General features: G+C 38.0%; 1 long non-coding RNA gene across 1 annotated transcript; it reads left to right on the top strand.

The window, feature by feature from the left end:
• The first annotated feature begins 2,758 nt into the window (after positions 1 to 2,758).
• On the top strand, positions 2,759 to 4,244 carry LOC117781426. Its single transcript, XR_004617163.1, has 2 exons — positions 2,759 to 2,847; positions 3,697 to 4,244. It is a non-coding gene; the product is annotated as an uncharacterized LOC117781426 (long non-coding RNA).
• The last annotated feature ends 8,873 nt before the right edge of the window (positions 4,245 to 13,117 follow it).

The following is a 13,117-nucleotide window of genomic DNA, read 5'->3' on the forward strand; positions in this document are numbered from 1 at the left end:
GAGGGCGGATAGAGGGGGGTGAGAGGAGAGGAGAGCAGGCAACGACCACGCTTAATGGCAATGTACGTTCAAGTAAACACACAGACACTTGTACAACATATTTCTGCATACAAGAGGGTTACACGAGATTAATGGATACATTATTGAAATGAGTAATAAATTTAAATAAAAATTACAAAACTTAAGTTATTTGTAATTTTTTGTAAAGAAAGAAAATCAACTTTTTTTAAAACTACAGGCAAATTATTAAGTTTAATTCAAATTCAAAATTAAAATTCACACACACAAATATAAATTCACAGGACAGAAAACCAATTGAAAGCAAGGAATTATACAAAATAGAATGCAGATCATGTCGCATTAATACTAAAGTTTATTATTTCCAAAATGATTTTCGTCATCACTTTGCTTCTTCAGTTTCCAAGCAACTTTTCTAACCACCCTCTCAAACACATATGCAGTTTTGTGTGGAGCGTCGACTAACAAATCCTTTTGGCATTATAAACATTATTAAAATTTCATGTTTCCTGCTACAAGCGATGGTTTCGCCTCCGCCCAACACCCAATGGCCACAGCAACGCTTCCCCGCCGTCCCCCTTTGCCGCTATAGCCACCACCCATATCCCTCCCCTTCACTTGGCTACCCTCAAGCCCATTGAGCGCCCACTCAAAACGCAAACGTAACGAAACATGAAACACGAAACATGGCAGAGGCTGGGGCTGGGGCAGATTGGCGGAAAGCGAGAGGGGGAGAGGGGTACAAACTGTGGCAGCTCAGCTCTCGGTCTCACATGGCTCAGCTTGACAGCTCTCGCTTCTGACCAGATCTCTCCTCTCCTCTGCCACTTGGAGTCGTTTCCTCGTTTCCCTCCATGGCATCCTTAAGGATGTCTAGCCTTACTTATTTGCAGCATGCTTTATGCTTTATGGTTACTTGGTCAAGGGCCTTTCATGCTCACGCATACACATATAATACATGTTTGCTTAAGCACAACATACACACACACACACACACACACACACACACTCTCACGCACTCACATAAACACAGTGTGGCACATAAATGCATGAAATTTTTGCAGTATATCGTTAAAATGGTTGATATTTAAGTAAATATGCAAAAAAAGCTTTGTTATATGCATTGGCATTGACTCGAAATTCTCCATATTAATGTAAGTATATCGTATCGTATAACAAATTTAAAAATTCGCATAAAAAAAAACGAGAGGAGTCGCTTTTGTCTGTAAATTTTTATAAGCATAAGCCGCTTTTTGTTCTTCATTTTTTTATGACATGCCGTTTTACGTTCTGCCCTTTTGACTCTGCTTCAACGTCACGTGGCGTATGCGTAATAAGTTTTATTTATACTTTTTTTTTTTTTGTTTTAATATGTCGACTTGGGAGACTAACATGATGAACGGTAGGTACTAAGGACTTTTTTTAAATCATTAAGCAATATGCGTTGGTTTCGTATCCGGCTTGTGTTCAAAAGCTTAGCATACTTTCGGGTGCCTCCGTTTTAATAGTTCCCGGACTAAGTTTATATTCAACAATATTTGATTTTTCAGTTGTTTTAGAATTTTTTAAGGATTTCCTTTAAGATCTTGTTACTTGTTTATTACTTAATTGATTTAAAATATTAAAAAGTATTATATATACTGTTTTTTTAAACGGATAATTGCCAAGTTGAGTAGAAACCTGCAATACAGACTGATGATGTAGACAGAAATCAAATCTGGTAATCCAAATTATATTTCTTATGTCTTTTGTCTTGGAAAAATAATTTTAGATAACTTGTATACTGTAACCAAGTGATTTTAAGTAGCATTTGAAGATTTTTCTGTTTGTGTAAGAAATAAAAAAGAAAAATAGTCGTAAAGATTGGAATTATTAAAAAAATAAAACATTATTTGGTTTTCTCAGAATTAAAAACTAATTACAGGGAATTAGAGAAATTACTTTAAATTGAATTATTAAAATATCTTGGAAATGTCTAATTACAGGGAATAAGAGAAATTACTTTAAATTGAATTATTAAAATATCTTGGAAATGTCCTTTTATGTAGAGTGCAAATTGTATGTTCGTTAATCAATAAAATAGCATTGAAATGTGTGTTGAGTCCTTTAGAAATTAAGCTCATTTGGCCTTCAATTGCTGAAAGAGCAAACGGAAAACCTCTTTTTAAAGCACAAAAAATAAAAAAAATGAAGCAGCTGTGGAAAAGAGAAAAGTGCTCGGGGGTATTGTTATGGCAAGTTCTTAGGTACAATAGCTTTGCAATTTTCTTGGCAGCTCAAAGTTCAGCTGCGGCACACGGAACTGCTTTGCTAACTAGCTTGGTAAATCCCCCCCACAGTTGCTATTTCAAACTCCTTTCCGACCACGCCCCCACCACTTGGCTCGCCCCATTATTCTTCGGTTGCTTGGCTAACCCAACGCACTTAACACTTGCGTCTGAGTTTAGCGCAACTTTTGTGCGCACGGCTAAGGCTGAAAACTATTTTATACGAGTACTATATATATTTTTGTTCTTTCTATTTGATTTTATTTTATTTTTTAATTTTTTTTTTTTTTTTATTTCTTATACCTATCCTTACTCCTTGGTGGGCTTTACAGAAATCTGCCACAGTGCGTCACGTAGGCGCTTCAAAGTTTTTCTTTATTTTTGTTCAGCTCAGTTTTTTATATAAGATTTACGATTTAGCGTGAAAAGTAGAACAAAACAAAAAGCCGTATGGGTCTACATGGAGACTGTAGACTGCAGGATGTTTGAGCATATACCTGGGCCATGTACTACTTAAAAGAATGGCAAACTTTTGCAAACACGAGACCGAAAATCCCGCTAAGTAAGTGTACAAGGGAGGAAGTGTGTCTTGAATCTTCGTTCGACCCAGGAATGGGATGGGATGGAAGGTGGTTGAGGTTCAGGTTCAGCTGCACGTACTTTGGATTTTGTTGCGTCTCTCGTCTTTATTGCACTTAAGATTTACTCATCAGCAGGTGTGCCTGCTGCCTAACCAATCCCACTACAACGACCAGGTGCTCAGCATGTACGATTGAATTTTAGACAGCACCACTGAAGCACCACCCACAAAACACGCCCTGTGCAATTTTTATGTGCAAATTTCTCTTATTTTTTTTTTCTTTTACTGGTTGTCGAGTGTCGCTAGTTGCCTGTCGCCTGTCGCCTGTCTGTCGCTCGTTAAGGATGGGCGTTATCCTTGCATTGATTTAGTGTGCATCACCTGCCCCAAAAATCCAAAAAAGCCAACCACCCAACCATCACCCGCTGCCGCAAATACAATTTAAATTTTTAAGCGGCATCTACTTTGGGCAACCCCACGAAAATAGCAGCAGCAGCAGGAGAGGCAAGCAGGAAGTGGAGGAAGGAGCAGCAGGGGAACTGAAATTCGTGTCACGCAGCAGCGACGGGTGGCAGCGTCATCAGCGTCGACATCAAAATCGCATCCAACAGCCATCATCATGTTGTCCTGTGCCGATGATTTGACTTGGTCTATAGATCACCTTACCTCACCATACTCTCCCCTTTCCCCTCCTTCCCACTCCTCTTACCACCCGACTGTCCCCTGCTTTCCACATTTTCTTCTTTTTTGAATATTTCACGTTGAATGCTGCAATTTCAACCCGTTGATGGATTTGATGCCTCTTTTTTTTTTCTTTTTCATTTGTTGCAGAATCAGCGCCAAATCAGTGGCAAAAACATGCTATAAGGGTGGTAATAGAGGGTGAGGGGGGCAGACAAACTCAAATTGATGAAACCCGCAGTGGCAACGTCGTTGCCTGACACTGATACTCACAAATGTGTTTACCCCTCAATCCACTTTACATGCCACACGCACTCGAAATGACGCTAAATTCTGTTGATTAGATGCCCAGCTAACTCTTGATGGCACCCATGGCACAAGTGTGTCATCAGAGGGAAAGGAATGAAGGAAGGAGAAGAGGCAGGAGGACTGTAGCTGTGGTATATTTGCCTTTGCATGTAATTTTGCAAATTCGCTTTACTTTGGCTTGTTTTTGTACTTTTTACATATGACCATCTTGAAGTCATATTTTAAAGTTTGAAAAATATATAACGAGGCCGAAAATTGCAGCTTGGAATGATAGATGACATTATATTTATGACTGAAACAAATGATACAGGCTATTAATGGAAGTTTGATGAGCTTATTTAGATATAAAGGGGATTTGAAAAAGTCAACTTAAATATGGTAAAAAAGATCTACACTAACGCATTGAACATTGATGTTGAAATTTAAACTTGGTTGATGTAGAAAAATTATAAAAACTTGGTAGGTCTATAGTATGTGAATTTTTTATATATATTTCATCTGTAATACAAAACTTTTATTTTTATTTTCTTGACTTTTATTGATATTTGCAAATCGAAATGAATAAGAATTTTTTACTAGTGTAAAGATTATCTGATCTTTCATCAGTTAAAGCTACATTTTTATATGCAATGACTCCAAGCGTTAGTTTCTGAAGGCATAATGAATACATTTGAGAATATTCGTGTTATTAAATAAATAAGAGAGCCTTAACTAACATTACACCTAAGGTATATTAAGAAATCGATAACTTACATACGTATTTACCTTTATATCGAATTTATAATATTTTAACATCAAGTCTTGCGGATTTTCATCAAAAGAGAATCAATACATGCTTTTTAGTTACAGAGAATCTGCTAGTTAGTTTTCTTTTTTTTTTAAATTTATATTTGTTAGTTGCTTTTAGGTTTTACGCTTCTCATCGTTTGGTGTGGCCGTAAACGATGCGGCCTAATTGACAAATCTGCGCGTAACAAGCGAACGAAAACCAGGCAAAATTCAACAGCACTCAGCTGCAACATCAATACTCACACACACACAGCCATACACACACGGCAGCTGTGGTATAAAGTGCGCCAGACTGTGTGCCATATAAACTAACACAAGTATTTCACCTATGCCACATACACACAACATTGCAGTCATCAGGCAGCAAACAGGCAACCACACGACCACCCAACCACCCCAGCAGCCTATGCAAAATGCATGCTAACAACCACTTAACGAACACACACACACACACACAGAGCCACTTTTGCTCCTGTTCCTCGCTCTTTGCTGCTGTTGATGATGATGAACAACTATTAAAGAAATTACGCGCAGTGTCCCAAAAAACGCGGGTGAAATTTTATTTGCAACAATTTGAAGCAAGCTGAGATGCATGCGGGTGCTTTCAAAGTTGCCCCAAAATGTCGATTTGTGCTGGGCTCCCTAAAAAACTTTCAAACGCGACAGCCTGTGTAAATACCACAAGTATATGAAGAGAGGGAGAGAGAGAAAGCTGCGAAAAATCTCTGGGAGCTGAGCTCAGTTTTGAGTTGAAGCTGAGTATAGTACGGCAAATAATATGCACCCTCAGGTTGCCAATCAAAGTTGCCATATAATGATAGTAAGCCCTGCTGTTTCTCCCTCTCGTCATTAAGCCAGCGATAGGATAAAGTTTTATGCTGCCTTTTTCGCAACTCGTGCAAAAACTCGAACGCGAACAGAAACACGAAGTCGAAGTCAAGTCTTAGCTCGAATTCAAACTGCAAGTCTTAACCAGTACTTTTAATTCGCGCGTTCATCTCAAATGAAATGTTAAGCAAATAAAGTGGCTGTAAGGAGTGAATAGGGGACAGGATAAAAGATAGGCAGGTAGAAGTGTCAGTCGGTTGCTTCCACTTAATGATGTGGTCTATGCGTGAGCACTGAGCCGACCTGGGTATTTTCGAAATAAAAGCGACTACGAAAAGTAATAATTATCATTAAGGACAAATCGAAAGTAAGATACTCTTAAAACGACGACATGAAAGTTTATTTTAAAAACATTGCGAAATATAGTATATTTTAAAATTAACAGACGTTGAATACAACAAAAATGTAAGAATACATATTTCAAAATTTAATACTTTAAATTGAATTTGGTACGAGTATAGATATTAGGTTAGTTCTTCACATGACAAGTCATAAAAATGGATTAGCCAATAGAAAACTCTCAATGACTAATTTAAATTAGACAGAACATTAGAAATTAAGTGATTACAATAGAAAGCTATTTTCTAAAATATGTGCATTATTGATACTACACTCTCCGTAAGTTATAATGCAGTAGCAGAACAGCATTGATTTAGGATGGAGAATAGTTTTTTTAGATTATAATATTACTAATATAATAATACAAATATTTTTAAACTAAATAAACATTTTTAAAATATTATTTAGCTCTTGGTTGCTGCTAAGAAACTTATACTGGAGTGTAGAAAGCTTATCCCTTAACACGTGACATATCCCCTGACTAACCTATATTATCCACTCAGTTAGTGTATATGCAGTAGCAGAACAACAACTGAACTGAGTCAGCATTAATGAATGCAAGCCACGAGGCGCTGGTTGCAACTTAAATTGCTGCCGCTTCCGGCGGCTTTAAATACCATTTTGTCACGCACACACAATGTTGCCACACAGTGTTGCAGGGGCACAGCTACTTGTACTTTTGCCATTGCTGTAGGTGTCTTTAAGAGGGCAAACATTGTCTTAGCGGGTCTTGGCCAATTGGCTGGGGAGCCAACTCAATATGTCTGGCTAACTGACTCAGCACTTTGATTGCCAAACTCAACCTTTGCGTGAAAGAGAGGAAGCAACCTTTCTTTTTTGCCGTTTGCTGTTTGCTTCCGTTTCAGCTCCCTTCCTTGCCCCCACCACCATTTTCCTGACTCCCTAGCCGGTGGCAGTGGAGGGAAAACTTCAACTTTGGCTTAATTTCGCGCACGAAGTGGTACAAGGGGATGGGGGAGGGAAGGGAGGGGAGTTAGCAGATGGGAGATGGGAGGTTATCCTTAGCACATTCCAACGACTGAAAACTACACATAATAAAACACTTGGGCGCTAAGGTTAAATTCCTTTTTAGGGTGTGCTACCTTCTGCCCCTCTGTTCCACCCCTCACCTGCATTAACACTACCCTGAATTAAAACTAAAACGTTGCAACATTTTTCGCGCCATGTTTTCACTTTGTAGCACAGTCTCCATTGAAAGAAAGGGTGGGGAAAGGCTTGTCAATTATTGAAGAACCAGCTGGAAAATGCTGTGCCCTCTTTAATCCCCCTCTTACCCCTATCCATAAGTACTGATGCCGTGTCGTGTCGTCATCGTGCCTGCAAAAAGGTGTGCTTTTAATTGTAGTCGTCGCTCGTCGCTTGGCCCTGGCATCGTCTCGATATTTAGCACAAAATGCCTTAGATCCTGCGAGTCGCGGCGCCTCCTAGTGGCACAAATTGTTGTTGTTATCACTCCTTGTTGTTGTTGCTGCTATTGCTTCAGCTTGTTTGACTGCTTGTTTTGCAATAATTTAGAAACTTTCGCTGAATGTGTGCTTTTGCTTTTTGTGGCGTGCTCTGCTTGGGCCCTGGCTGTGGCAAGGTGGCTTTGGGGGCAGGGGCAACAGTCGCGTGTGCAGCTTACAGTTGGTTGCAAAAGTTTATGCTCAACAACATAATAGCCACAATAGCCCAGGCATTGTTGTCTATTGTCTAAGTTTATGAACTAAAAACGGGGCGTATACTTGATACAATTTTGGGGTTTCTTGGTCTTTGGTCAGCTTATCTCACATCGAAAATCTTAGCTGAGTAACAAACTCAAAGTCTTATCTCTACGAGTATATAACTTTGTTTACCGTACAATTTGTCTTTATAATTATACTTAATACTTTCTATCTTAAACATGTTTTGGCGTACATTGCATGTGTCTTTACTTTACTACATGCCTTTTATTAACTGTTCGAGTCTTCGATCTAATCGAAGATCCTTAATCTTAAGCACAAACATATTTCTACCTTTTTGAATATATCTTAAATTTGTTTCTAATTAATTAAGTCTTATTCCCTTGCATACTCCATTTGCTTTTACACTTTGGTTTATTCCTCTCAATTTACTTCATATCAATACCTGATTAAGTCGAGCATGTGTCTATTTATAGCAACCACTGTGTGATCAGTGCTCTCTCCACTTTCTCATCTCCCTCAATTATATTTCGTCTATCCTGCTGTCATTCTCTTTCCTTCTCCCTTCACTTGCACTCTTTCCTGTCCCGCAATCGACATACTAAGTCCCTTGCCTTTGAGATTTGCGTGTTTCGCTTAATGAAGAAGACAAATAATCGCGCAATTAAAGCCTTTTAGCTTTAAGCGCGAGTAAATAATTGCTGTGAGTGCAAAATGAAACACGCACACACACACACACACACACATATATTTCTGTGTATACATTCACATTCACTCAACGCTGGCTGCACTAACAAATGGTAAATGTATTCAAACAACAAATCTTAATGGCACGCTAGAATGAATAGTAAACGAGCCCAGGGAACGGAAAGAGGGGATGAAGAGGGGCGGAGGCGCTAGAAGGGTAAATGCTTGAGGGGTTGCAGGTGGCCAGGTAGATAGCAAGAAAGCGTTAACTGTTGGCTGGTTGCCTGCCTACGTTGGGCGCCAAAGTGGTATAGTGGTTCTCTCCCTCCCTCTCACTTGGCTCACTCTGTTGACTTGACTTGGCTTCCGTACAAAATTCTTAATTGCACCTGTATACGGCGTTTTCCGCTGACGTTGCCTGGGCTGGAATATCTGGATAGCGACTCGGCGCCTCCGCTTGATGGGTTAGATTAACTGCCTGACAAGTAAACCCATCCTACACACACTCACACACACGTACACAGATATACTCACAGACACACCTAAGCACGCACACACTCGTACACTCGTAGACTTTGTTGCTGTTTCCGGGCAAATGCCAGTTGAACGTAGCAATTCACAACGCAGTGCGAAAGGCGCGCCTCGACTTGTAATTTTTTCACGGCTTATCCCCCATTCCACTCACCCTTCTACCCAACCCCCGCTCAGCTCATAGACAAGTGCTCTTGACTCACGTGCTCAGCACTCGTAATTATTTTTCTTATTGTTCGAATTAAATGCTCAAGGATTTATGTGATTTTCCTTTGCGCCGAGGTGCTAGTTAAGATTTGTGCCAAAAGATTTACAGAAAACAGAAAAAATGCAGGGAAATAAGGAAAAAGTTATTAATTGACGTTATATGCACCAAGGGTCGAAAGGTGTGGCTGCAATACAGAGTTAGCAAAGACGAGAGAGAAAAAGAGATTTAGTTTGCAAAAGAAATGTAACTCCTTCAATTTGGTTTGTTGTGGTTTTTGCATTCTTCTTTTTTATTGTTTGCTCTGCATTGACACTTGGCATAATTATTGCATTCGGAAATTGAATTTCTCAACGGAAATTGATTTTATAACCAAACTGAGACGGCGACGAAAACATGGCCACAAATTTAGTTCGTTAAACTTATCACTTCAAGTGTCAGCGAGTGCTTGGAAACGATTTCTGCACTATTTCGCCAAGTTTGAGGGTGCATAACTCACTAAATTCGTGTTCAGATCAATTTTTCAAGCTTGGCGCCCAACGTGGTGACACTACAAAATGGAAATTGAAGTTATAGACATGCAAATTGTCATGCGTCTTGTTTAGTAATTTTAATTATTTCAAATGGTCCGACTAAAAACAAAATGATTGTGAAATCAAACCGAATTCATTTTTCAAGTTCCATAATTTAAATCCTTGAAGACCCGAAGTGAATTTATGATAGTGTGTTAAGTGATAAGACACTTCCTTAACCATATTTAGAAGTTGACGCAAATTTATAGCCTTGACTTGAGCTCTTTATTATTTACTTATTTACCTTACTGAGAGCTTAAGCGAAATTTAAAACTATAATTCTTGAGCAACCATTTGTTACATTGCTCCATAAGTGCGAGAGTGCACATAATTTTCAAAGTTAGTTGATGGCCTTTTGTGTGCTCCCGTGTTAAATTCAAATTTATTTGTTGCTACTGAAATTGATAACATAACTTTCTTCAGGTTTCCGCATCGTTAGCTCGTTATGCAGCGGAAAGTTTTATATTTCAACAAAATTTTGTAATTTCCCCCCTCTCTACTCCTCGACTCCTGTTCATCTGTGTTTTTAGTGTTCTATGCGAATCGCGTCGAAAATTGTGCCGAAAATTGTCATTTGAAAGGAGGCTGCAGAGGCGTAGGTTGCTTCTGCTGCTTCTGATGCTTCTGGCATTTCCCAGCTCCAGTGCCAAGTAATAAATTACAAACCGAGTCATTGGAAAAGCAGCCGCCGACGCAGCCAACTCTCCGTCTCCTGCTTTCTTCCTTTTAGAGAAGTTCTAGCTACTTTCTGGCTACTGAAAATTGTTAAATTTATGCATTCATTATTTGATTTGTTAGTTGCTGCTGATGTAATTTATTTCTTTGACGGTCGACATTAAAGCCTCTGGTTCAAGTCAGCTTTAAATGCCCGAAACACATGCAACGCTTTTCATTCTCTTTCCTTACTTAAATTGATGAGCACTTTGGCAAAAAGTCATATAAATGTTTATTAGACTAAACAAATGTGTGCTATCCCCCTGCATGACACACACACACTCATACACACTCAAACTCTAAGACACCCACTTGTACACACAATTTGAAAATATGACAATGTTGTCTCTTTATATATTCAATGCTTTTAGCTCCCCAAGTGCAAGCCATGACAAAGGAAATGAATTTAGTTTAGTTTTGGCCAGCTGTTTCTCTCTAACTGATGGTTCAAAAGGTACAACGCCAGCACTTTTTCTTATCAAGTGGCTGGGGCTTTATATGCTCAGAAAATATAAAGAACTATCATCTATAACAAAAGGGGCACGTTGATGAGGTAAAGAGGGTCGAAGTCGCTTTTGAGTGCGATATACAACATAAAAAATTGCTCATAAGCTGATAATCTAAATAGTTGAGTTTCGACTTTTCGACTACTCTGTTATATCTGTTGAATGACAAAATATAAAATAAAATATAATCAGAAAAATATAAAACTTTAATCTAATCTAAACTGTTAATCTAGTTATTCAATTTCAGTATGGTGGATGTCAAGTCAGGAGTCAAGTTAAAGCTTTAGGAAAACACCTTTTAAAATAAAGATTTATCTTAATATCTTTCACCATTAAACATGTAGATAGAGAATTTAAATTTGTGTTGCTTAATATTTATAATATGTATTTTTTATGGAAGAAAATAAATTGCACAATCTGGTATAATATTAATGTATTCTTTTATTTTAATATTTTGAAGATGTCCCAAGCTACCCCTTAGCTATGTATAATGTAAAGGGTATAAAGTGCTCGCGTTTGACATCTTGGCTAGCGCTGGCAGCATATGATTCGAATCCACACAGTGTGACCCTTTGCCCCTCCCCCAGCGTACACTTGCGCTCTTTTTCGCACCACTCTCTCCCCTTCTTACACTCTCCTTCTCCACTCCATCCCCCTATCTTAAACCACTCAAAGCTCTGTCGTTCTGTTAGTTTGACTGCCACAGTCAAATTTCAATTGAACCGAAAAGGAAAAATGCCAAATGCCGTAGAATTCGCATTCTTTTCGCTGCCACAACTAATTCGCACACCATAACAAAACAACATGACTGCGTGTGTGTGTGCGGGTGTATGTGTGTGATGTTTGTTCATAAACATGAAGTAAACAGGATAATAGCAATAAAATATAAGCGCCAGTCGGGCAGGATTCAAAATGAAATGGTTTCAGGGTCGTATAGGAGATGGGGGTGGGGGTTGGAGTTGGGCATTGGTGGTTGAGTTTATGGTCGGGGTGTTTCAATGTTTCGATGTTTCAAGGGTTTTCGGCTTCTGGGAGGAAAGCTTTGACTCGCTGCTTGTCACAACATAAGTTTGACTGTTTTGGCCTCGCATTTTTATCGCTCGTTCGCGCGTTTCTCCACAACAATAGCTGAAATATCTGCTACAACAACTACTACAACAACAACAAAAGCTACATTTTCTTTAACAATCGTTTGCATGCTATCCAGTTGTTGTTGTTGTTGATTTCTGTGTTTTTTCTGTTATTTATTTTGCAGGCTTGTTGTGCTTGTCGTTTGATATTCGACTGTGGCTGCCTGACGTGGGAAGCAGACAGGGGAGGAACCAGGGGGCAGGGGTATTTCCGACAGCAACTGTGACGTAATATGCCTAATAAGTATGCTTTGAAATTGGTTTGCTTTGTAACTATCTGGCAGTTGGGGGAAGTCCCCCCTTTGTTTGGGTTATGAAAATTTATTAAAAGTCTATGACTGCCGGAAGTTTTTTCATTGCGTCTTCTTGGCATCAATATTTGTATGGAGCAATTGATTTTGCAATAATAAAAAAATGGGCAAAATGAAACTAAAAGTAAAGCAGAAAGTAAAAAAAATGATGTTGCAGTAAATATACATAAAAAGAAATAAAGGATTAAATTAATGAAAAATTTAAAGACTTCTTTGCTGTTGGGATGCTATATTAAGTGCTTAAACATAATATTTGTTTAGCACAACTAGCTTATTTGTATATTTGGAAATAAATTAAACTTATCTCGGTATTTTTAATCGAAGAAATATAATTTTAAACTTATTTGTGGAAGCTTTAAAAGAACTTAACCCAAATTTGGTAAAAAGTAAATCATTTTTAAAGGTGAAATATAAATGTTTTTTTTTTCAATACACAATTTTAAAATTATACACAGTTAATATCTAAATCTGCTAAGTTCCAAACTCATATTCAAAGTACTCAGTGTTTATAAACACTTATGTTATAACAATGAAATAAAGATTTATAATAAAATCTAACATAAATTGGCTTCAACTCAAAGTAAATACTGTGACCGCACTTTGGCTCAAGCAAAACCATAACAAATCACACAATTTAGGCAAACTATTAATAATGGGCAATTAATTTAACTACCGCTTATAATAGTTTTTATGGCTATTTAATAATTGTATATTAATTATAGCCAGACGACTAAAAAAAATGTCAGGCAAAAAATAAACGTGTTTTTCAAATAATACAATTTTATAATTAATATTGATAACTGAATGTTTGTGGAATATATGAGTGTTATTTAATGCAAATGCAAATTGTACTGCTATGACTCAATAAGAAATTCACTTTAATCAATTTATGCACAATTTGCAAACAA

The sequence above is a fragment of the Drosophila innubila genome, assembly GCF_004354385.1.
Source record: "Drosophila innubila isolate TH190305 chromosome 2L unlocalized genomic scaffold, UK_Dinn_1.0 4_B_2L, whole genome shotgun sequence".
Classification (NCBI taxonomy): Eukaryota; Metazoa; Arthropoda; class Insecta; order Diptera; family Drosophilidae; genus Drosophila; species Drosophila innubila.